Source organism: Calidris pugnax, unplaced genomic scaffold (assembly GCF_001431845.1).
Source record: "Calidris pugnax isolate Ruff unplaced genomic scaffold, ASM143184v1 scaffold113, whole genome shotgun sequence".
NCBI classification, from domain to species: Eukaryota; Metazoa; Chordata; class Aves; order Charadriiformes; family Scolopacidae; genus Calidris; species Calidris pugnax.
The window spans coordinates 3,463,494-3,488,787 of NW_015090879.1; the positions used below are offsets into that span (position 1 = coordinate 3,463,494).

At 39.0% G+C, this 25,294-nt stretch overlaps 1 long non-coding RNA gene across 1 annotated transcript in view; it reads right to left on the minus strand.

Moving 5' to 3' along the window:
• LOC106890596 overlaps nucleotides 1-20,931 on the minus strand; it is a 146,564-nt gene extending 125,633 nt beyond the window's left edge. The window contains exon 1 of the long non-coding RNA XR_001412536.1: nucleotides 20,781-20,931. This is a non-coding gene — a long non-coding RNA (uncharacterized LOC106890596). The remainder of the gene's footprint in view (nucleotides 1-20,780) is intronic.
• Nucleotides 20,932-25,294: the final 4,363 nt, after the last annotated feature.

The following is a 25,294-nucleotide window of genomic DNA, read 5'->3' on the forward strand; positions in this document are numbered from 1 at the left end:
CAGACACACACTTGCTCATGCTAATATCTTTACTTACCAGCTATTTTTCTTTCTTCTTTCTCCCAGCTTCTCTGGACCTATGCTAACTTCATGAACTCTTTTGACAAAAGCCTGTAACTAGATCCTTTTCTTGTACATCTACTCCTTACCACCCATTTCTGTATCTTTTTAACATTACACATTCGCCTTTTCATTCTACCTTTCAGAGCTCCCAACTGAGAGCAACAGCTTTGTGCACCACTATGAGGAAACCATAAAGTCTTCTGCTGACGTGCAGCACGATCAGAAAAGCAAAACAGTTGTTGAGAACCACCCAGAATGAGAGAGAAACCAACCGTGCTAATATTATTGCCACTTAAATAGTATGGCCTCACCCAGAATCCACCCAGAATGAGAGAGAAACTAACCGTGCCACTTAAATAGTATGGCCTCACCCAGAATCCTGGTTTCATTTTTCTTTGCTTTATCTCGGAAATAACCCAGCAGGAAGAGAAAGAATTCAAAGACAGGTCACAAAAATGGTGTCAGGACAGCAAGAATTTAACAAGAAGATATAATTAGAAACTGAATCTGCCTAGTTCAGAAGGAAAAAGATTTCATGCAGTTATACATATAATTAGAAACCAAATCTGCCTAGTACAGAAGGAAAAAGATTTCATGCAGTTATACAAAACAACAAACTGCATAGGGAGTAAAACAAGAGTTCCTACCTTCTGCATCTGGGAATACATGAACATGACAAATAAATCTGAAAAGCAGCTAGTACCTTCCATGCAATCTTTAAAAAAAAAAAAAAAAAAAAAACAAAACAACAAACTGCATAGGGAGTAAAACAAGAGTTCCTACCTTCTGCATCTGGGAATACATGAACATGACAAATAAATCTGAAAAGCAGCTCTAGTACCTTCCATGCAATCTTTAGAAAAAAACAAAAAGAGGGGTTGAGAAAAGAATGAAATTGCACATAGAATTCCATAGGGCATAACACAAGAGATACTGCTATAGATAAAGAAAACTTCTACAAATGAAGGGCTGGTAGCACCAGTGACACTGTGATGCCTCAGACATAATGTAGAGCCCAGAGCCATGCCAGGCCAAGTGATTGTTCCCGAAATTTGAGACAGAGGAGAATCCAGCCTCTGAAACTATTCTACCTGTTCAGCGTAGGAAGGAGTCTGGAGACTCCAGAGGTGTAGAAATCGTATGTTGTAGCTCTCTGTATAAGGATAAAGATGGTCATCTCCACAAACCTGGTGCATCAGGCTGGTACCCAGTCTGTAATCACCGACAGCACAAACAAGACTTTTCCTCCAGGTTCCCCTGAGTGCAAGAAAGCCCCATGGTAGGTGTTTCTCTCTGCATCTGTCACCTTCTCCTCTGAGTTCAAATGAGAAAGCACACGTATTTTTGCCATTCTTTGCACAGTCGGATATATTTTAAATGCATAACATGGTTTATAAGACTTTTTAAAAAGTACCACCCACATTTCAGACTGGCTTTATTTAACGTGGGTACAATTTCTACACCTTGTCCACCACTAAGTCTCTTGTGACAAGCAGAGGTTGTACAACAGTCAGCTTACAGACTACCAGAGGTAAGTCCTGATTCCAAAGCAAAGATGTAGTCATTCTAAATCCTTTTAACACTACGTACTCCAGCAGTAACAGACCAAAAGTGCTCAAGGAATACTGTGACCTTACTGCCCCCTATTCTGAAGCTCAGAAAATTACACTTTCCCTGAACTATACATTCTGAATGGTTCAGCAGGGACAGGGAAGAACTCCCCTGAAAAGGAAATGACAGTGGAGATGTGGTTTCTCTTAGTTCCACAAAATTGTCATTCCTACGTGCTATCTGTGTTCCCTGATGTAGAGGCTTGTGGCCACTTTATGTAGAAAGCATTGTGGGGAATGAGCTCATTTTGATCCTGAACTAGTCTTTGTACCTCGTTGGAAAAATAGGTTAGCAACATCCAAACACAACCAGCTGAACAGACCCAAGATATACAGCGTAGATCACTTCACGTCATACTGGGGTATTTTTCTCTTCTTGACGCACAGAATATGTTATGTAGCCATTCATGAAAGGAGGACCTCAGGAAAAAGCCAAAGGATTATACATTTTTCAATATTTGCTTTGCTCCCCCCTCTGTAAATACCTGCTAGCATGTCAGTTGCATCTGTTATTCCATTTTTTTTCTACCACTGTTGGCCCAGTTACCATCAGCAGTTCATGTGGCCAAAATGTACAGGTTTAGTACATGCTGCAGCAGAGGTACCATCCCAGCAGTTTCACTGAGAATATAGGGGACTATTTCTTTTGAACTATTTCTTTTGAGTGCTCTACGCATTTAAAGAACTGAGGGTGCTCAGCAATTTATACAGCAGGAACCCGATTCAAGATCTCAAGGTCCATATTGTGTAACAGAAATGGATATTCATACACACATCCACACTCTCGGTCTATTTCCATCTATTTCTATTTCCTGTCCATAACAGAGTCTTCAATCTCTAAAGAGTGAATGTGAAATAAATGAATAATACCAATCCTAATTCACAATTAACTGAATTAACGCCAAGTTGATTAGAATGCTTGTAAGAAAGCATGATTTTGGGGATGAAAAATGACAGATTCATTATTTTCCTTTTTAGCTAGTAAACATGTTTAGTCTTTCCTCTAGAAGTTTCCTTGTTTTCTGTTTTAGAGATTTACCTCATAATGCAAATGTCCCTCCCCTTCCCTGCCCCCAGTCTCACACATTTTGCCCACCTTCCTTACAAATATTTCTACGCCAGTTATTGCATGAGCAAGAACTTCCCAAATAAAGCAAAGCCTGAACAAATTACTTTTCTTGTATCAAAACATATTAGCCAGACCTCACAGCCTCTTTGTTGGATTTTGAAGGGGATTCTGGAGGAACAATGAAGCTTAGGTTTTGAGCAAAGGTAATTTTGGAAGGTGGAATCACAGCTTATGAAACTCTCCAGAGAATTTTCTTGATGCAAAGCTAACAAGACTTTGTGATAATTTCTTAGGAACTGGCCTCATTCCAAGTTGGATTTTAAACACAGATTACAAAGCAAACACCATCCCCCACAAGTATTAAGAAAGAAGAAAATAACAGAATGGGGGCTGCAGAAATGGTCTCTATTGTGGGACCAAAACCCGTCAATCAAGCAGGTTGACAGGCATCAGAGATTGACAGACAGGCCCTCTCTCTTGACTTCAGTTATCTGGGGGAATGGGAAAAGTGTCTGCAAGAACATGTTAAATTGCCAAAGTCATTACCAGTCACCAATTACCAAAGAAAAGATAACAAGGTGTATTTTAGAAAAATCGATGCAACAACATGCATTTCAATAAAGTGAGTTTTTCAGAACTTTAGAAAACAAAATGAACTATTTAGGGAATACATGATGGTTTTTTCATAGAATACCAAGCACTTTACTATGCCAACAGGCTTTGGAGATTCATCACTATTCTCTCTATATTTTGTGTTGGGGCCAGAGGTCAACCAACAAATATTTCCCTTTGTCTCTTCTTAGGCTTAACCTAAAGTAAGCTCTGTATCCCAATGATTAAATCTAGTTCTGTGCTTGTAAACTGCAGTCCAAAAGCCATTTTGCTTCCCAAGTGCATTTATTTTAGTTGCAGGAGTAAATTCCATTATATGTTAATAAGTTACCAAAAAAAAGACCAAAGGACCTTGATATTTACTGCCAGATTTGATTTTTTCACCCAGGCTGAAAAGGCCCCTTATGAATTGTGTCCCCACTGCAAGATCTTCAGATAGGCTGCCTTAGCTTGGAATACCACATTTCTCTCACATCAGCCTATTCAAAATTTTTAGGTAGTCGTGACCTAAGTCAAGTGAAATGAAATTTCTTCCGACAGAAAAAACTGAAGAAGCCTGCAACTAAGGTTTTGAGAAAATAAAGTCTTTGCTGTGATGGAAGGAGGCAGCCCCCTTGTTTCTGTCACCTTCCTTCTGCCAGCACAATCAAGAGAAAAGCAAAGCCCTTTTCAACATAAATAAAAGTGTTCACTTATCGTGAATTAAAGTGTACTTGCCTTCAGATTTTCCAAGCTCTCATAACAGTAATTAAATATCATAGCGAATATGTTGAACACATAAAATGAATTAATGTTTTCTAGACCGCTGCCCACTTATCGTTCGTTGAATTATTCCAAGTGCTCTCCTCCTTTTAATTTAGCTGGCATTAGGTGGTTCACTTCCAGGAGCTGCCTCTGCTTTCAGTGGAAACATAAGGAGGTTTTCTATGGCTACTGTTCCAGATGTGATCTGCAAGAACATGATGATGGCCTACAGTGGATGCAGAGACAGAACTGAAATCAAAGGAGCCCTCTTTGGCACCATCTCTTTCTCGTGCTGTGTCCAACAACACACAACACGTCCCACATCCTGCAGCCTGCATGATGGTCCATGGAGGGAAGTATGGGAATGGCTCCTCCAAGCTTTATTTGCTCTCGGATACCTCCTCAGGCGTGCAGAGGCTTCTATTAATCTGAATTGTGCAATTTTTGTGGCTTTTTTTAAAAATTAAAAATGACTCTGCAGTGCAGTTTAATGATCCCACACACATCTTACACCCTAGACTTCCTGCAGCTCTCAATTGATTACTTTGGACAACGTACAGTAAGGAACTTAACACTTCACCTCAAGAGCCACTTGTACCCATGTGTATCACATACCAGGCCATTCCTCTGTGTTTTCATAGAATCACAGAATTGCAAAATAAGTTAGGTTGGAAGGGAAGGGGCCTCTGAAGGTTATTTAGTCCCACCCCCTGATCAAAGCAGGTCTAATCAGATCAGCTTGCTCAGGGGTCTGTCTGGAGTCGAGTCTTCTGAACACCTCCAAGGATGAAAATTCATCCAGAGTGGAAAAAACCCACCACCCTCTGAAAAACACAAAGTTTGAACCTCAGCACTAACTATGTAGAAATCTGCACTTACTGGACTCTGCTAGGTTCTGATGCAGACATATACCACAACCCCTTGACAAAATCTGTATATTTGAGTGGCACTGCTAATGCATACATAGGCACAGCAATTGTATTTCATATGTGGGCCTGTTCTCTCTGATTTTGCACTGATTTCATCTAAATGAATCAATTCTGTTCTCCAACAGTTTATATCAGTGTAGAGTCAGTCTAAAGCAGCCATATTTTAATTTAAAACATGCAGTAGCTCCTAGTTTTAAAGGAAGAAATGTTTAGCAGCACATTTCAGACTTATAGCACAACCTTTGCCAGCACTTCACAGACTTATTTGGAAGATCTTAATTTACACTCTTGATGCTCTGCAGTCTCCACACCCAGGCAGGCTGACGTTTGACTTAGGTACCCCTGCCTTCCTGCAGAACCCACACACCAGAGAATGTGATCAAATCAAAACTACTTTCCATACTATAAAACATAACAGGCCACAGCAAAAAATGTAAAACCTCCAAAGCAGCTCAAAGCTAATTAATTTCTATTACTAGTGAAAAAAGAACCACTTAACGTGTCTTTTCTTATTTAAATTACCATTGACAGCACCTGCTTTTTTTATTCTTGGGAAATCCTGCTACAATACTAGTTAAATTATGTAAGACTGTAGAATTTATGAAGATAAGGCAATTACCATTACAAAAACAATTCCAGGTTACAATTTATGGTGAAAAGAAAAGAGTTATGATACTCTGTTAAATCACTCAGTGATGCATTACACACTTAGTTAATCCTTCTAGTTCTGAAAATTTAGGGCTAAATGGTGTCATTGTGTTCAGTAAGTAATTATTTTGTTTCATTTAGTGCATACTTCATCTATATTGTTAAGGAATAATGCAACTTACTGAACAGCAAGTGCACAAGCCCATGTGGCAATCATGTAATAAAGATTAATGACCAAAAGGAGGCAGGAGAAATGACTGAATCCCCAACAACATGAGAAGTAAACTTTGTTATTAAAGTAGAAGGCATCTCCTGGTACCCTGACATTCTGACCTCTTTGACAAAACGAAGCTTATTTAGAATTTCCTGTACGATCTCTTCTTACAGCAAACCCAAATACTTCTGTTGAAAACAACAGGCCTGGACTCGCATCTGCTAACCTGTCTGTACTTAAAAAACATACCTGGTGTGTGGAACATGGTTCTAAGTAAAACAGCTGGAGTGTTTGAACAGGCTTTGCTTCCAGACTTAAAAAAAAAAGTCTTTCCAGAATATGTACGAGAGACAAAATACACAATTCTGTAAAGCTTTGATTTCTTTTCACAGGACTGGCAGAGGAGAACTCTGGTTGGCATTTTAGATGGTTTTTTTTTATTTCCTTCCCCAGACTTTTCCTCATTCAGAAAATAAAGGCTGGACTCCAGTGTCAAGCTGACCAAGACAACTGTTCATGTACAAAGGCGACCCACACAACCATCTGAAACTGGTTCATACGTAGTAAAGACCTTTCTTCAGTAACTACTCTCCCAGCTGCAACCCTTTTGTAAATGGAACTGCCTCTTACAAAGATTTTGTGAATGTAGCGTGGAAGTACCAGGAGCTGTATGAGGTCACATACACATAACGGGGTGGGGGGGTGGGTGAAACAGAGAAAATATATATATTCTTTTCACTTTTAGCTATAGGTACAGGCAAACAGATATTATTTCTCTTCAGAACCTCTCTGAATGACAGCATTCATTTGATTTGGGAAAACTACTCCCAGAAGAGGAGAAGCAGATCACGGTCACTTCCATTAATATGCTGCGTTGTCAAGCCTCAGAGCTAGACAATACACAGGGATCACAGAAATCCAAAAACTGTGCAGTGGTGAGACAGGAATACAGGAAGGAAAGCAACATGCTTGAAATAGTATCGTCAAAATTCACCACTGACACTGCAGCAGATTAATTCAAGGTGTTTGCGAGAGTATGGGAGTCTCCTGTCCAAGCTCCACACACAAACAGAAATGTAGTTATGACGCCTTCTGAATCCCTCTTTGTCCTTGCTCATACCAACTGCATGAATTTAAAAAAAAAAAACAGTGTGGACAAGTGAGTGGGAGTCATAACTTCCTTCAAATGTGTCCTGCCAGCTCACTTGGAACATTTTTCCTAAGAGACAAGAATTAGCAGGTTAATCCTTCTCTCTGAATACTTTTCTTAAACCCTCGGCATTATTTCAATGCTGCTTTTCTGATATGAATAAATATGTTACAGAACAATAGACTTTCAGGATCAATTCTCCAAAGTTTTATGAGCATTTATGCTAAGAGACAAAGATATTTCAGTAATTTTCCCTATAAGAGAGTCAGAAAGCACTTTCTACCTTGTTTCTATTCCCCAGCCTCGAAGTAAGACTCTCTTAGCAATTTAGATAGAGCAGGCCAAAGGAAAGGAAAATCCAAATTATTTTTGAACAGTCTAAAAATTTCCATAGCAATGCTTCGAACTTCACTCGTGCATCTGCCACTTTGCAAATAATTAAATATCTTTATACTTGCTGTTTCTGTCAATAGATATATTAACTCTGCACTGGATAAAAAGGGAAGATTCAAAAATATGTCTAAGCAGGCATATCCTGAACTTTTCAGCGTGCAGATCCCACCGGCTCTCACTGAATAACCTTGGCCTGTTGCTTATCTATCGATATCAACGTGACTGCAGACCTCTGCCCACTCACACATCCTCTTATAAATGTAGCTCCACAAACCTGGCCAAGTTCAGGTTGCAATAAGGCAAGGGACCAGGAAAAGAAACTGAAGTGTAACAGTTGATAGCATAAAATATTGGGTATACTAAACAAAATTGCACCGATTTACTAAATCCTCACTAATCCGTTGTACTTGTTCACAAAGAGATGAGTGGACACAAGGCAACCTCTACGCAGGAGCAAGGCAGTCTATAGTTGTCCCACAACATGCAGAACAGCATTTCACTGCAGGCTGACAGAAACATTTTTGAATTCACTCATAAAGTCTTCAGTTTTACGCTTTGCCAAGGTAATCAAAATGCAAGGAAATGCACGACTAAGCAGAACATCCTTCTTTCCTACCAAGGCAGACGGCATTATGGTGAGCATACCCCGCTGCCTGAACATACACTGGTCACCTAGGACACCCTAGAAAAGAAGAGAAGGTGCAGACAAAATATATTAAATTAAGCATTACACTTAATTTAAAGACTAATTTCTAAAATTCCTGCTTTGATCACTTTGCTTGCAATTGGTCAGACCCTAACAATACAACCCAACTCCAAGCTAGGTTTCAAGGGAAATGAGGAGGTTGCTATTTCCCACCAGGAGGATGAAACTCTAAGCCTGCTGTGCTGGCATGACTTTTACTTGAAGATATTAATAACACGTCAGAGGATGGGATGTGCTGAATTCTAAATACTCATTTCTCCTCTATGAATGTGCAACATCCCTGTTTAGTAAAGTACAAACCTGCAACTGTGCTGAATCCTTCTGCAGCACCTTATGATATTAGAGACATTTTTTCCCAATAAGGTGACTAAGCTCACTGACAGTAAAAGTAAGGATGTACTGCTTTATTTGGGGTTAGATTAGTCTATGTACTATAATCTTAAAATTAGTTTTTCCCTTATCATTTGTTTCTAAATTCCAGCCACAAAGTGGAGTACAATCCATTGTATACTCTCTAGCTTGTACATATAAATCATTCCAAACTGATTTATCCAGAAAGGTCACATATTCTGCACTCTACATGGCACTACTACCACTGTTTCCAAATTCAGTTACTAATGTGGACAAGATATTTCTAAAACACATAAAGAACATTTCTGTTCTGTCCTTTGAGTTCCACATGATGCACTTTAACACAAAAATCACAAAGATAAGTCAGAGAGTCAGATAGGGAGTCTAGACCAAAGTACCACGTGCCTATCAATTCTCTCACATCCTCAGACAACTAACTTTGGCTAAAATGAATATTCTACAACTATTATTGGCTTCTGACTAATTTTAGAAAATTGATATTCTATAACTGTTATTGGCTTCTGACTAATTTTAGAAAATTGAATGAAAACAAAAATTTCACTTATTATTTCTTGCTATTTTTTCTGTTGCTCTGATGCAGTACTGACCCAGTCTGGACAATGGCAAATACCATGTGGTCTGCAAACCCAAATGGGAAGTGCAGGGAGAAGGAAGATAAATGAAAAAAAACCCACAAACGCAACATAATCAAGAGATTCATTCTCCAAGATGAGACTCGCAGGGCAAAGGAAGTTAACGTTGGAATTTCAGATTTAATCCATTCCTGAGCAGGAAGAGCAATCACTTTGGCCTTAACCTCAGCTTTGAAAACACTGTTTTGCATACATGCTGTTTCAACATTTCTGGGTTGCAATTCAGCATCAAAGAATCAATATTCAAGCCTGTTCCCCTTGCAGCCTCCCTGACACACCAGACTGAATTCCACCTTCTACAAGAGCGCTGACACCATTTGAAAGTGAAGAACAAATTTTGCATATCTCCATGTCTTAAAGAACATTTTTGTGCATTACAGATGATATGTTACAAATTTTCTGCAAGTTACTGGCATATACACACACCTACAGATCTGGTTCCATTCTTTGAACTGGTACGACTCCTTCCTGTGCTTCCCAGACTGGAGCAGGGACACAGTACAGTAAATGCTATGCACACATGAAAATTCAGGCAGTGATAAAATTTACCATGTAAAGAAAAATTTGCATGACTAAACTAATAGTCTCTGTATACTTTTTCTTTAGCAGATATTTTGAGAGGCTTTTCTCAATGTTTGGTGCAGCAGAGCTGCCCTGATCAGAAATCTAAACTGATTTCTGGCACAATAATAGGTATACCACCTTTTTACAGCTGGCACGCACTGGAGGCAATCTGCAAATATATATTTCCATGAAAAATTACTTCATCTTCATTCAGATAAGCTCTTTGCTATCTAGAACACTGCTGTAATGCCCGAACCTCAACTGGGAGTTCATTAGCAAAATTTCTGCACAACAGGAACATACCTGAAAATATATTTAGACAGGTCTAAACCAGACAGAATTTATCATCTCTCCATTTTTAATAAAAACTTCTCAAACATACACGGAAAATAAACCATAAGGGAGTGAGATTTATTCTATTTTACTGCAAAATCCTACTTCAAAATTTTCATGTCTTGTTATGTCCTTGTTTTGTGACATTAGCACATTTCCTAGATACAAATGATTACAAACTAGATGACCTAATTAAGGAAGGCAAAATTCAAGGTTTACAGGGAGAATCGAGAGAGGATGCAGTGCATTTCCTAGATAAAAATGATTACAAACTGGATGACCTAATTAAGGAAATTCAGGGTTTACAGGGAGAATCGAGAGAGGATGCAGTGGCAATTACATTTTCTGTGTTCATTGAGCTTAGAAAAAAAATCAACAAGACCGGAGATGTACCCAGGATGCACTTTTTCCCCACCCACTTTGGGATTTCCCTGGAAGCACTGAAGGTACCTGTGACAGTTTCCTGAACTGAGTAACAAATTTAAACAGATTCTTTTACAGTAAAACACAAACTATGTGATCAGCTCCTGAAACACTAAAATAACCAAACCCAAAACACCATCAAAAGAAACCCAAAACAAAAAAAGCCAACCTACAATCCAAAGGAGGCAGGCTACGAGCCGAGCAAAGCAAAAGCTGTTCTCATGTCTGCCAGATATCTCAGCATGAAGGAAGTGGCAATTACATTTTCTGTGTTCATTGAGCTTAGAAAAAAAATCAACAAGACCGGAGATGTACCCAGGATGCACTTTTTCCCCACCCACTTTGGGATTTCCCTGGAAGCACTGAAGGTACCTGTGACAGTTTCCTGAACTGAGTAACAAATTTAAACAGATTCTTTTACAGTAAAACACAAACTATGTGATCAGCTCCTGAAACACTAAAATAACCAAACCCAAAACACCATCAAAAGAAACCCAAAACAAAAAAAGCCAACCTACAATCCAAAGGAGGCAGGCTACAAGCCAAGCAGAGCAAAAGCTGTTTTCATGTCTGCCAGATATCTCAGCATGAAGGATCTTCGTACATCTCCAGCTGAAATGGTATTTTAAGGCCTTCAAGAATTTATAGCAGATCAAAAATGGAAGGCATTCCAAATCGACAAGTGTTTACAGAACACAAAAGTGATTTTAGGATCCTGCCAACTAAGCCAATTTGACACAAAATGAGCGATTAATGGATCCCACACAACTTTGAGGCAGCAGCAATTTAAGATTCATTAACACTACTGTACGGTAAATCATAGGATTCGGTTGTATGATTTTTAACACATTTAGTCATCAGCCAATTATCAGAATGATTTAACAAGATCAACACAGCAACTTAAAGATTCGAAAACGGCAACGTTCACATGAGACTTCAACAGAGTTTTGCTATAATCAACACAGCAACTTAGTTAAAGATTTGAAAATGGCAACGTTCACATGAGACTTCAACAGAGTTTCCTAAATCAAATCAATACACACAAACGAGCAAAGGAAATACCAAAGGATGTGAATTACCTTCCACTTCTCAACTCTATAAAGCTCACCATTCTTTCACTAGTCTTTTCTTATCTTAATGTTTGACTCATCTTTGATGAAAGAGATTGCTTCATCTTTTGACTTAACCCAACACTGCCACCTCCACTAAACCAGGCAGCACATCTGCATGTCTTTTAAATGTCTCTAGGATGCTTTACTTTTGAGCTCATAGCCACATCTGCATGTGTCTTTTAAATCTCTCTAGGATGCTTTACTTTTGAGCTCATAGCCCTCATTGGGAATAATTTCCCATTCACTTAGCCTAAAGGTTTTCCTATGTAAGATATTTAAACACCAGGAATCCATCAAAAAATGAGCCATGTTTACAAATTCTACTTATTCTCCAGTACATTGAAGACACATTTGTTCTGAATGATTCCTCAGAGTTCTCAATGTGTTGCATTTTTTTAGCAGGAAGAGTAAGTCGAGCTAAACATATAAATAGGATTTGCTCTCTGGTAAGTCCTACTGCTTTTGCAATCCAGACATACCAGCATTTAAACACAGACTTCAGCAACAGAAACACATCTGCTCTACATAACTTTTTGGTCTCCTCTTGTGTGTGTCCAACCTCTTCCTAAACTAATGCATGCCCAAGCCCACCTGCAAGTCTTGGGACTTTGTTTTGTGGGTTGTTGAGGAATTTCTCTATGTGACACTGCTTCCTCCTCTTTCGAGTGCTTGTACAGACAGGAATCATCAGACTAGCCCCCAAAATGCACGGGACTCTGCAGGAATGGGCTTGAGCTGAAAGGCCAGTTGGAGAGAAACAGTTGGAAGACTAAGTCTTAAAGAGATGCACTGCCTCTTATTTGCCACCCTTGCTGCCTCCTGTGAATAGTGGTCCACAGTGTGACAGGTTGCAGAGTAAAATGCTGTCCAGTATGAGCCATTAATTAAGCCAATTTTCCCTTCAGTGTTAACAAGTCCTTTGGAACTTACTGCATGGCCTAATTGAAAACAAAATGCCGTATATGGGGACGTTTCAACAAAGATTAAGCAACTTCAGGAAAAATATGACAGCTTCTGCTCAGAACAAGAGAAAAAATGAGTTGGCTGCCTTAGAGTACTTACTTTCTTTTCCCAACACTCAGGACATCTGTAACAAGGCTGAAGTATTTTTATAGGTGAATCTTGCATAATACACTTGTAGCCACACTCCAGATTCCAAACCTGTGCTTGCAGCTTCCCCAGTTCTCAGTTTCCCACGTGACAGAAGAAAGATGTATGAGAAAGCCATTTTAACATAAAATTCCTGGAAAACTTACTCAGGAAAATCCACACAAGCACTGTCTCGCTATGCAGGAAACAAAATGGCACGTGGCCAAAAGCTTTTATTGCCTGTTCTGCATGCTGTGCTAAGGTACCTAGCCCTTCTGCAGGACCTTCTCTGTACCAAGTGCATGTATGAAGCTAAACCTGCACTAAAAGGCCTCCTCCCAGCCTGGGTGACTCTGGCTCCCACTCAGCCAACCGAAACGCTCCTGGTACTCTTTATCACCACCACAGGTCTCTGGACTAGCTGCTGCCAACCTTCCTGGAACAACACTCAGCCTTCCTGTGGAGGACAAACGCGGCTGAGCCCAGTCAAGTCAGAACGTGGAGCTATGGCCAGATCTTCTCATCACTACAAAATTTTGACAACATCAGTGACTAACACTGAGGTGTTTGCAGAATATTCATTTCTTGATGAAACCACTTTCTAAAATCAACAGAATTCCTACGTCGTTATAGTGCAGTAGAGAGCAACTACAACTCTTTGCAAAACAGCCACTCAGCCAACCGAAACGCTCCTGGTACTCTTTATCACCACCACAGGTCTCTGGACTAGCTGCTGCCAACCTTCCTGGAACAACACTCAGCCTTCCTGTGGAGGACAAACGCGGCTGAGCCCAGTCAAGTCAGAACGTGGAGCTATGGCCAGATCTTCTCATCACTACAAAATTTTGACAACATCAGTGACTAACACTGGGCTGTTTGCAGAATATTCATTTCCTGATGAAACCATTTTCTAAAATCACCAGAATTCCCACCTCATTATAGTGCAGCAGAGAGCAACTACAACTCTTTGCAAAACAGCCCTTACTTATCACAGGGTCTCTGACCCCCCAAGCCTGCAGGAGCTCCCGTGTGGGGTGCTGCCCCACGGTTCCCCTCAGCGGTACTGAAATAGTTAAGGTCACAACAGAGTGGTGCTATGTAAAGGAGAAATTTCCCTGTCCTTGCCTAAGTGAATGGCTGGGATTAAACTGACAGCCCACCTTAGTGATGGTGGAATAATTGGTTGTTCAGCTCTGTCCTTGTCAGCGCTCTGACAGTTCTGCAGATGTCCTGCTCAGCTCTCCAAAGGTTAGCCTCAGCTGGAGCTGCTGTTCATTAATCATTCCTTCCTGACAGGACTCAGAGCAGCCCACATCTGCCACTCCGTCCCCCTCAATCCCTGTCGCACCCAGCCTGTGTGTAATCACTGCTGGTTTTCTTAAGAGGATACTCTATAAGGGAATATGCATTTAACTACGAGACACATGGTGTTGCCTTCTCTCTTGGTAATTCTTTCAGCAAAGGGCCGGTAATATCAATTTGGTGTCTTTGTCCAAGACGGTCTGGTAAAACAGTGAACTGTAGACTGGATGTACAAGAAGTGCACAATATCACAATCTTTTTACAGTGTCTGTAATGCCCTTGTATAACAACAATTTTCAGTCTGGTATCACACTCACATTGATGATGGAAGGATGCGGTGCCATAATAACCTTGCCATGGGGACATAACAGCAGCCAAGTGGGCCTGGTATGGAGAGAGTGGGAAAAGATGCCACACAGAGCTCTCACTGAGCCATCAGGGCAAGAAAAGCTTTGGTGCATTCTTTTCATCTGGTCAGTTTTTCCAACCACTGGATCCCTCTGTCTGCTTGCATACACAGTGACTGAAAAATCCTGTCTCGCCAGTATTGCCTTAGCCCAGGTGAACTGGATAATTTCCAGAAGTTCACACACATGACTGATTTCTTTGGATTATTCTGACTGCTTTTATGACCCATAAGATTCACCCACTATTAGTAGGCGGTTTAGAAAAAATCAGAGAAAGAGAACTACTACAATAATTCACAGCAATTTCAAGTATAACAACCACCTAATGCCATATGACCAGTACCAGGAGACCTCCAACATCAACAATTTGGCACAACCAGACTTCTCTAGTTGCACCACAAATAAATGAAAGCAGTTGTGAGCACAGCCTTAAGAAATCAGTCTCTACAGTTTGTTAGCCATACACACATGGGTTTTAAAAAGAAAAATACAAAGCTGGATTGTGGTTCTGCACAGCTCACACCCTCCCAACCTGCAGGAAAACCTAAGTGGGTTCTGAAACAGAAAGCCAAATGGAAAAAAGAACATAGGTAAGGCAGGCAAAGGAATCCTTCTCAGAAAACCAGAAAAAGCAAAGAGCATAAAACATAGCTACCCTCCCCCAGAGGTTCTATGGATTTTTTTTTTCCAGTTTAACTACTCATTAATGCGTGTCTCAGAATAAACTATGCATCCTACAGTTAGACAAACTAATGCAACTATACTACTTATGAATCTTGACTGAATTAAAATAAACATCAGCACACAGACCACCAAGTGTACTATAGTTGCCAAGACCATGTAAGAAATGAAATTATTACCCACTTCACAATCTTATTTCAAGATTGCCCACTGATTTTTCTTAGGGTGTTGCTGCTCATATGTGAGCATTGCAGGAACCATCATTTCAAATAATTGATTAACTGTCCAGTCCACAAAGTTTAAAAAGGAACAAACAAGGACATTAAGTGATTAGCATTCTGCCTTTTAATTTGCAAATCCTGTCTTCACAGCTAAAAAGCCAAATGCCTCAGGCTCCATCCCAGGCACACAGATCCCAACAAGCTTGACAGTAGAAAGAAGGTGCTACAGACGGACAAAACTGACAAGCTGGATTAAAGCAATCAACACATTGACCATTAATCACAATTGAAGGCTTTACAGTGCACTGAGAATGGCAGTGGGCCCGTTCCAGAAGGGAGCAGCAGCGGTGCTGAATTTCAAACTGTTGAGCCAACCCACTAATGTGATTTGGTCAACATAACCAGTTAGAGCTGTGGATCTTCAGTTAACTCAAGTAAATTTTGAATTTAGATTAAAAGAAAAAAAAAAAACTAAGAAATGGACTGCCTCTTGAGTTCCACTGCACTGACTTTGCTAGGGAAATGCAAGTCATCAAACCCAGTCTGAGCAACTTACTCTGGTATCACCGGAGTCCCCATCAAGTATAGCTGTTCTCCCAGGGGACGTTAGAACTTTCATAGTTCAGCTAACAGTGATGCTTGATAGTGCTGCCTCCAATGGATATATCAAATTTAACCCATCAGAAGAGCAGGAGAAGGTATAACCACTTGCAAACCATTTTGAATCTCTGCAGGACTGACGGTGCTTATCAGTCACAAAAAGATGTATGCTCCATTGCACGTTAACATGGGAAAAACTGCTAGCAGTTCTGCCAACCATGTCAATAGCCCCATTGCTGGAGACTGCACAAGGACACACACACACAAAATTTATAGCATAAGGGATTAAAACAGATGAAGAGCAAAACTGAAAATGATGAGGATCAACCCCATTGCTTTACGAATTACTATTATTAGACAACGCTTTAGATTTAAGAATCTAAAAGTGTTCTTCAGGTAAGTAAAAAGATCTGTAAGTTCAATTACTTTTATTATTGTGCTCCCTCTGCTGGTTCTAAGAAAATCACTGTCAGAAAAAAATTATCTGCAGAACTATGTTGATGACTGTGCTTACCAATACACAACAGCTGGACACTGGAAATGCCCCGATATCTTGGCTTAAGTTTCTTTAGACCCAGAGGAGGAGACTTCTGGGTTTTTCCAAAGACTGACAAAGACAACCCTGAGAGGAAGGTGCTCCCTAATTCCTAGGAAAACATTGCAAACAGTTGGGGAAACAACACTCTCCTGAAGAGCAGCAGAAAACAGCATACAATATTGTCTTGTTTTGTCCCTGTAGTTCATCCATGGGGAAATTCAAAACTCAACTGGACAAGGCCCTCCAGCAGCCTGATCTATGTTGGACAATCTCAGAGCAGTGGGCTTGACAAGCTAACTTTCAGAGGTCCCTTCCAACCTATATTATTATGTGATTTTATCTTCTTTTTGGTTGTGTTTTTTGTTTTGTAGGGTTTTGGGGGTTTGTTTTTTTTTTTTTTTAATTGCAACTCATTATGGATTTTATCTTCTTTTTGGCTGTGTTTTTTGTTTTGTAGGATTTTGGGGGTTTGTTTTTTTTTTAATTGCAATTCATTATTGATACAGTGACTAAAAGCTGAGAAGACTGGGAATTTTTTACCCATATGTATTGCTAAAAGCTGCAGATCTGCCTTTTTTTTTTTACAAATTTTATGGAAGACAATATGGTTTTTTAACTTCTAATATGAAAACTGGTTACTGATTTCCTACAAATATAAACCTGATCTGTCATTCAAAGAGGGGCTAGATATACTCCAAATTACGATTTTTTTGGATGGCTATCTAACATCTTGTCTATGCAAAAATGTCATACATTAAATGGCTTGGGAACCATGACAACACTAGCTGTGTAGAGCTCACACAAGCTCAATCAAGCCATAATCAAGGATTTTCTTATGTGATTGTCCATTATCTCCTCCTTAGTCAGAGATGCACATTATAGGAGTAAAAAGATCAGAGTGGAATCACCAGCATTAATTACATGCTAGACTAGATCTGTCTTCCTTAAAGTGCTGTCTAAAAGAATTTGGAGTACCTCTAGGAGATTCAAAGGAGTCTTGCACTGATTCTGCACAGGCTGTAAACCAAAAGTATTAGCAGCACAAGTCAGTGTTACTGAAAATATATCAAGTTCTTCATATTTGATGAAGTCTATTCAACTCTGTGAACACACAGAAGGACTACTATATCCTTCTAATGATGAGAAGGTACCTAAAAATATAGCACACTGTATGTGTTTACCACAAAAAAAGACGTTTTACACTAGCTCATTCCTGTGTATATTTATTAGACTAAAGACTTATTAATAGTAGCTCAGTCATTTGAAGCCTGTGTGTAAAATACTTTTTCTTTGTAAGTTTGTTTGAAAAGGCACAACCCTCTTCAGTCTTCTTATTTAGGTAAACTTCCTGAAGCAATTCTGGAAGGTCTGACCAAGTTAAGAAAGAAGACCTAAAGGGGCTCCAGGAAAGCTGGGGAGGGACTCTTGATGAGGTAGTGGAGCGATAGGATGAGGGGTAATGGTTTTAAACTAGAAGAGGGAAGATTTAGATTGGATATCAGGAAGAAAATCTTTGCTGTGAGGGTGGTGAGAGCCTGGCCCAGGTTGCCCAGAGAAGCTGTGGCTGCCCCATCCCTGGAGGGGTTCAAGGGCAGGTTGGAGGGGGCTTGGAGCAACGTGGTGTGGTGGGAGGTGTCCCTGCCCAGGGCAGAGAGGGGGACTGTATGATCTTTAAGGTCCCTTCCAACTCTAACCATTCTATGATTCTATATACATATTTTTCCTATGTCCAAAGAGAAAAAGAATTTTATTTTTTTTTTAATCAACAACTGAAGTATGGACTTGATTAGTAACTTGGAATCCTTAAATGCTCTGAAGTTCAGTAATACAACAACACAGCTTTCGAGGCAGAAACCGTGAAAGATGTTGTCAGTAAAGAAGTTACGAGTGTAACAAATCATGAACCAGTTACATGCCTTTCCTTGCAGAAGTTTGGACTATCTAATCCACCTGTTAGGTTTTTTTCACAAGTGTTACCCTAAAACAGGAAAACAAACATAAAACGGTAGAGTTCCTCAGAACAAGAGCAGAAATTCATTAACTAAAATAATAACACAGACACAGCACAGAACATCCAGATGTAAACAATAGTAAGTTGAGTGAATACACTGTGGACCACACGGAGATCAGATAAGGCAATGAAGATTTGAGGAGACAAATGCTTACATACAGAGAAGAGCATTTAAGAAATACATCCTGCAAGTGCTGAAACTGTAAAGAGCTGTTCAACACACAGACTGCTGCCTGCAGCCCAGTATTTAATATGAATGTACGACCAAGCTGAAACAATGCAAGTGAAAAAAGAAAAACAAAAAAAATCCCAAACCATACCATGTGATTTAGACAGCCAATAAAAGCTATGCAAGAGCAAATAAATAAATATGAACAACAAACAAACGCAAAGAGCTTGTGAACTACTCATGGATTTTTCATGAGATGAAAAAGAAATTTGTCAGACAAATTATTTGCTCTGAATTATTCACTCAGCTGTAATTATGGTCATTGGCAGGCGGAGAAACCAGTAACTTAGACTGATGATTCCAAGTTCCTCAGCAAATCCTTCATCAGAAGACCTTATCTCAAGAAAAAAAAAACACAAAAAACTTTTTTGCTCTCTGAAGGAAGCAAGTATTTCAACAAGGAGCCGCTTTCTTTCACCTTTGCTGAAGGCAGCAGGAACATGTGGGAATTTTGACTTTACAAAATACTAAGTATTTTATAAGAAGAATTTATTTTCAAAAATCAAATAATTTAGTGTAATGACTAGTCAGAGTGATTCACTCCATCTATACTAAAAGCTTTAAACCTCTAGTAAATTCCAAGAAGCACTAACGTGCCTTTCTTCCACATGTGTAAATCTTAACTTAGTTAAAATTTGTGCTCCAAAGGGTGTGCTCTCCCACTCCAGAAATACTGCATTAGCATTCAATACAAAAGTCCTTCTACTCTGCAACAAGGTAGACACACACAAAAAAAATCCTAGGCTCTCACAGTACAAAAATCCTTCTACTGTGCAACAAGGTAGACACACACACAAAAAAAATCCTAGGCTCTCACATTCAAGCAGAATTTTTTCCAGTCTTTTTCTGTTCATTTGAAAAGCAGACTTGCAGTCAAATTTCATTTAAACAAGTGATTACCTCTTACACTTCCCATCTTATGCATCCACTGATTACATTACTCAAATTTACAATCCTGCTTTCAAAGGTTTTTCCACAGTTTTGTCTATTCTTTTCAGTCCTCACACCTCTAACTTTTCATATACTGAAAATTTTTTGTCATCTACCTATTCAAAACATAACCAAAAAATTAAAAGGTTGTCCACTTCAAAAATTTCCTCTCCATGGGTAGACTAATGAGGTGAGGCATTTGAAGATGAACAGAAGCTAATTGTTCCCTCACATTCCTCTGTCTTTGAATCCCTCAAGAGTGACCAAGGGAACAGGGAGACTTCTGCCCTCAGACTTCATGGAGCAGTGGCCGCAGGCACCCCATGCTCTCTTGCATCTGTGTAACACCCGTATGAGATATTACACAGCACAGGGTAAACAGTAACACAGAGCACAGAACAGCAAACAGAAAGAAGCACTGATTTTATATAAAGTTAGAAAAGAAAACGTCTTCTAAACTACTTTCAATTTGTGATTAGGAAAACAGACAGAGTATAAGAGCTGTGAAAAAAAGCCTTCTTGCTTCTCAGCCAGAACAGAGGCGATCACCTGGGTTCAGTGTAGTACAACACTGTACACAACTACCAGGGAAAGAAATAGCTACCACTATAAAACTGTCTGCCAGGAGTATTGACCTCGTTGCCAAAAATTTCATTATGTGGATATAGACTTAACACATTACTTAATAGAAAAGGCAAGCTTCCGATTTGTTTAGTATGTTCATGAAGACATACCTGCAGAGTAATTTTAGGAAAGAGTGAGCAGGCACGGATACAGAGTGCTGCTTTTCTGATAATATTAAGTGGGCTACAGGTAGGCCTCTAGAAAGAAATTTATTCTGAAGCGCAGAGTTGAGAGGAAAAAAAATCTGCACTTCTGAAAGAATTTTTTAATACTTAAAAAAAAAGGTAAATAGATATGTTTCTGCTCACTGGGAACATACTGGTAATAACTGCCACTTCCTCCCTCTTTTTAAATAAGAAATTGTATTTTTGTCATCTTAAATAATTATCTAACCAAGAGGATTGTTACCACGAAAATCTCTTGCAAAAACAAACTAAAGAACCCAATAAAATGGTCACCTTGGATGAAAAAACCCCGACTGACATTGTGAGGATATTATAATCACTAATTGGATACATTTCAAAGCTTTATATAGATAAAGCATTACATATATGTGCAGAGTTGTATTCCTTACCCTGATCTGCTTGTGAAAATGCCCCAAAGAAACTTCTCGTTGCCTACTTCAAGCTGATGCTCAGGCAGTTCACTGTACATCTTGTCAGTTGTTAAATGGTACTGTCAAGGCTTCAAACTGACAGGAATCATCCTAAGTCAGAAGATGCATTCATAAATCTGTGTAAAAAGAAGCAATTTCAGTCAGCATTTGGTTTCTCTAAGAATGGAGAGACAGTGCATAACTGTGTCACAGAATTTCTCTCTATCCTGGTGGGGAGTCTCAGGGCATTTACAGAGTTTTGGTTTCTCTAAGAATGGAGAGACACAGTGCAGAACTGTGTCACAGAATTTCTCTCTATCTGGTGGGGAGTCTCAGGGCATTTACAGAGTAAAATAGGACTGAACACAAGTAGAAAACCTGATGGCATTGTCACAAAAGCAAGTTCACTATGATTTAAATAAGTGATCCAATAGCCACATCATAAAACATCAGGTTTGGGAATGACTGTACTAAAATACGTGGACATGTCTTCAGTAAAACCAATGAGCCCGCACGCACTGTGAACCGTACGTATAAGTGGAACACATGCTGGCCACTGAGCACTGACCATGTTGACATAAATTTCAATTCACATCACAATTTCATGCTGATTATGTAATAGAACACATTAGTTTTCAACTGCATAACAACTTTTTCTCAGGACATGGTTAGCAGAACCAGGAGAGTAGGTGTTGTCAGGGCATAGGCAGCAGACACATAGGAGCTGTAGGATTACTGCCTCTGCACGTGGTTTTCCCCCAACACAGGAAATTGTGGGTTTGATGTTTGTTTTTAACTAGTGTTCAAATGAAAATTTCACCTCAGTGCTAGAGAGTTCAGTTTTCCAAAGAGAAAGCCTAAGACAAGCAGTGGGTCCCTAATGAAATCAAAGCAAAGCAAAATATAGAGGAGATTCATTAGGTCCCCACCAAATTCATTTCAAATGGGCCTACAAATTAAGAAAGATCAGTGGATTCATAAACAGGATCGGTATAAATTGAATGGGGTCTATCACTGAAGTTTATGTGAAATAACTGTCACTACTTCTGGGATAACTGATTGTGTCCCATACTTCACCCAAATAAACATCACCTCTTCTCGTCACACAGATTCCCACCAGCTCCCTCCTATCAACTGGTGTCACTCTGCCAGAAAGCTCCCTTGATTGCATTCGCATCTTTGGAGAAATCCTTCCCATGAGAGGCCCCACTTTGGTTAAAACCGTGGGTGCACGGATGAGAAGTTTGCTGTAGGAGAGGCAAAGACCATCCCCAGAACATCTCTGCTGGCCTCATGCCGCGCTGCCTTCCCAGCGCCGCCCTCCATGGGAGCTGCTCAAACGGCCAGCACGGGCAGTAATTGCTGCCGACATTGTTCAGGGCCTTGCCTCGCTGCCAGAGACAAATCTTTCATTCATGAAGAAGTGCTTGTTAGGCCAGCGCTGGACTCCAAACCCACTTAATTAAATTGGAAGGAAAAAAAAAAAAAAAAGGTCACTTAGCTGTGGTGGGAAATTTGCACACAAAGGCCCGGTGGTGTCTGGGTTCTTCCTCGCTATTGTGGCTCCCAAACAGTTTCACAATATACCAGCATCTCCCACCCCCCCTTCCCCCATCCTGTCCCTCTCCAGCCACTGGAAAGGCAGCAGACACCCTCATTAAAAGACCAGTTTGTTATGAAATGTTTTCCCAACAATTCACTAACAGGGCTTTTCTCCGCAGCAATCAAGGGCTTGCAAGGGCTCTCCAAGGGCAGGATGCTTCAAGAATTTCAAAAATAGAGAGTGTAAACAGGTACATGGAAAAAGCCTCTTCAGAACAGTTATGTAAACATTCCCAATGCGATTTAAAAACCTCCATGCTGAAACCATCAAGTCTGACTCTTTCCCTTAATTATGTTCACACACCCCTGCTGCATATACCACCAACAGCACTCAGGGCCGAGCCACGGAACAGGCCTCGAACAGGCCTCAGTGTCAGTAAACAACAAGCAAACAAAACCTCAACACCCACCCCCAAACACAGCTCACATTTTCCAAGTAGCAGCCACAACCCTTCTACCCGCACTAAATTTCAGGTGACACAAGTGATTTTGTGAAGAGAGAGTCAGGAAATAGAGTTAAGAACCAAACACAACACTTAAAATGGATTTTGCTTTGGCCTAATCTGGATATTGTAGGTCTTTGTCTTGGCTTTCAAATTTACACAATTTTTTGCTTGGTGGTTTGTTGGTTTTTTTTAACATCCATTTAATGGATGTTATGTTGGAGCAGCGACCACAGATCTGAATACTACACAAAATAAAGCCAATTGCCAGTATTAATAATGGATTGCAACAGTATTTCAGAGAAAAGTACATGGAAAGTATCACTAATATTTAATAACATCAAATGTTGTTCTTCCTCTGCACATAATATTCCTTTCTGTATGAATAACAGCAATCTGTTCTATACTAACAAATCATCACTGAATTATTTTTCTATTATATGGTAAATAATGTTCAGAGTAAAATTACCTAATTCTGTATGACAGCTACATTCAGCTGTTTCTATATAATTCTCTACTATAATTGAATATTGATTTACATAAAGTAAAATGTTTATGTCTTTATGTGAAACCCAGTAAATTAATAGGGACAATAACGTCTTATTTCTTGAGATTCCATAGAGTCAATATAAAATCATAGCACTAAAGCATTGAGAAAAGTTAATTAAGATAGTTAAGCTAAGAGTCAAAGAAAAACATCAAACTGTCCAACAAATTACATCAGCATCATAGTAGATGTATTTATGTTATTGTTTCTATCCTTACAAAATCCTTAATCTTTTCTACAGAAAAACAAGATAAATACTTTTTTGCACAGTAAATTAATAGGGACAATAATGTCTTATTTCTTGAGATTCCGTAGAGTCAATATGAAATCATAACACTAAAGCATTGAGAAAAGTTAATTAAGATAGTTAAGCTAAGAGTCAAAGAAAAACATCAAACTGTCCAACAAATTACATCAGCATCATAGTAGATGTATTTATGTTATTGTTTCTATCCTTACAAAATCCTTAATCTTTTCTACAGAAAAACAAGATAAATACTTTTTTGTCATACCACTTGAGTTGTCATTAAATAAAATAGGGAAGTGATATGAACACAAATATCTTTGATACTCAAATATTTTGCTGTATGTGTCGTCCTGTAGCTCCTGATGCTGAATTGAAATCTGCTCTTACACCTGTGATTTCTGCTTGGCACTAAAGAGATTGGGCCCTACTTGTGTTATCAGCCCTTCAAATTTCAAAATATAGATCTTTCAGAATCTCCTACATTACAGTTATAAAGCTCTTCTTTCTCAACTGACAAAAGGCAACACCACATAGTGAGCTGGTTTTTTGCAGTAGTGTTTTTCTGACACTTACCCATAAAGAAAAAGAAGCAGTATTGGAAAATTATATCCATTGTTGTCCATTGCATTTCTATAAATATAAAGGTGGCTGGATCAGAATATCTGAGGTTCTCAGAAATTCAAGTATATCTCTTCCAGACTGTGTTTTTTCTGATAGCAGAAGGTGCTTCCATTTATTCGTGCTTGCATTAAAAATGTTATTTAATATTCTTAAAAGACAACAAATCTGAACACATTTTATGGTTATAGAAAATCTGAAATAAGAATGTCTTTTAACTGTCTACACTTGAAGTTATTGTTCCTTTTTTAAAAAGTTTAAATTAAACTTATTATAAGATTACTCATAGATACCAATGCAACAAGTACTTTTTATGGTTTTGACCTATCCCCTTAGCCTTGTTTTCTGTCCTACTGCAGAAAACCTTACAGTTATTCAGATGTAGGAAAACATCTCAAGAGGAGGGAAAAAAAGGAGAAAAATTCTTAAGAGTAAAAGAAAGCACCTTCTTTGGCTCTTAACTGAGCCACTACCAAAAAAAAAAAAAAAAAAAAGGAGAGAAGAATTGGTTATTCTGGTCCTCTTTAAAAGCCTTTCCAGCTTTACATCTGAACTGTTTATTTTATGAACACCACAATACATTTTTGATCAGGTTAATTTTCAACTTCCCTAAAACTAACTAGAATGTAATCTGAATCTAAGATCAGAAATTATTTTTGGGATGAATATTTCAGATTACTCTTTTGTGACCTGTCTAAATTAGGTAAAATTCTAACAACAAAACTATAATTTCCAATTATTTTTCATCTCATTTCCTGTACTCTAAGTAAAATTCTAACAACAAAACTGTGGAAATTATTTTTCATCTCATTTCCTGTACTCTAAGCTACCAAAAAGTATGAAATGTCCAGCTCTTTCTGCGAAGTGTGTAATGAAAATATACTCTTTAGTTACTGTAAACTGTTATTTTGGAAATCTCCAGTGACATTTCATACTTTGTGATTATTTCAATTTTGATAATACGAACTTTTAGATGTTCAATATTGTATTATGTTGAGGAAATGGATATAAATATGCTTGATTTGACTCCCCTGCA